Source organism: Durio zibethinus, unplaced genomic scaffold (assembly GCF_047325235.1).
Source record: "Durio zibethinus cultivar Kanyao isolate XHJ-2024 unplaced genomic scaffold, ASM4732523v1 HiC_scaffold_175, whole genome shotgun sequence".
Taxonomy (NCBI): Eukaryota; Viridiplantae; Streptophyta; class Magnoliopsida; order Malvales; family Malvaceae; genus Durio; species Durio zibethinus.
In genome coordinates this window covers 35,755-37,500 of record NW_028322798.1, presented here as the reverse complement: position 1 = coordinate 37,500, position 1,746 = coordinate 35,755, and positions in this window count along the sequence as shown.

The following is a 1,746-nucleotide window of genomic DNA, read 5'->3' as shown; positions in this document are numbered from 1 at the left end:
TCTGTTTATGTCTCGGGTTGGAACAAATTACGACAATTCGTCCCCTCCTACGGATTAGTCGACATTTTTCACAAATTTTACGAACGGAAGCCCTTATTTTCATAGTTGTTATTCCTTAAATTTTTCCGAATCTACTTATTGGAAGAAAATAAGTTTCTTGAAATTTTTGAACCTTGAATTGGATCCCCCTGAAAGGAATCTTGAAGTTGAAAAAACTACCTAATCGTTCGAATCCTTGTTGCGGAGTCTATAAATTATACGCCCCCTGGTTGAATCATAAGCACTTACTTCACTTTTGTTGACTCTATCCCACGGTGGTATACGTATAAAACTCGATCGGACCCTTCCTGAAACATAACCTAGAATCAGATCTTCATTATCTAAAGGAATCTGGAGTGGACGTGATTCACTAATTAAACCTCCATGAATCCATTTTTGTTCTTTTATTCCAGGTAAAACTTCCTTGACGTATCAACTACTGTAGGGCAGGAGGAGTTCTATTAGACAACCCGTGCTTTTTTTTTTCACAAATGGAAAGTTTCGGATTCGGATACAATTCGGATGTTAGACAGATTACCATATATAACACAAAATTTCTCCGCCGATTCCTTCTAGTCGAGCCTCCCGGTCTGTCATTATACCCCGAGAAGTAGAAAGAATTACAATCCCCATCCCGCCTAAAATTCTAGGAATTTGTTGATAGTTAGAATAGATTCGTAGACCGGGTCGACTGATCCGTCGTAAATTTAAAATAGTTCTATATGGTCCTTTCCTATTCCTTCTATGCCGTAGGGTTAAAACCAAAAAATATTTGTTTCTTTCCCGATGTTTCCTTATGTTATCGATAAAACCTTCTCGTAAAAGTATTTTAACAATGTTTTCAGTGATGTTAGTAGATCCTATTCGAATCGTTCCTTTTCTATTCATGTCAGCATTTCGTATAGAAGTTATTATGTCAGCAATAGTGTCCTTACCCATGGTAAACTAAAATTATTGTTGCTCCCGAATTTTGATATAACCAACATGTTCTTTTTTTTTTTTTACTTAGTAAAGGTATATACGTGAGACACAATCTACTAATTAATCTATGTCATTTAAATACTCTAATTTAAATACTATAACTATATTGAATTGAGGTCTCGTCTTATAATACCTCAGGAGCTAATGAAACTATTTTAGTGAAATTTAACTGTCTCAATTCCCCGGCGATCGCACCAAAAATTCGAGTTCCTTTTGGATTTCCTTTTTGATCAATGACAACTGCAGCATTGTCATCATATCGTATTATCATACCGTTGTCGCGTTTGAGTTCTTTACAAGTACGTACAATTACAGCTCTGATCACTTCTGATCTTTCTAGAGGTGCCTTTGGTACTGCTTTCTTGATCACAGCAACAATAACGTCACCAATATGAGCATATCGGCGATTACTAGCTCCTATGACTCGAATACACATTAATTCTCGGGCCCCGCTGTTATCTGCTACATTCAAATGGGTCTGAGGTTGAATCATTTTTTTTAATCTCTTCTTTCAATGGAACAAAGGACGAAGAAAAAAAGAAATATTGTTTGTCAAAAAAAAAAAAAAAAGGAAACCCGCAATTGTTTTTTTTATTCCCAAGACTTCTTTCCTTTGGTTCTATATTCCTATCCTGAAATAATGAATTGAGTTTTTATAGGCATTTTGGACGCCGCTATTGAAATAGCCTTTCTTGCTATATTTTCGGCTACTCCGCTCATTTCATA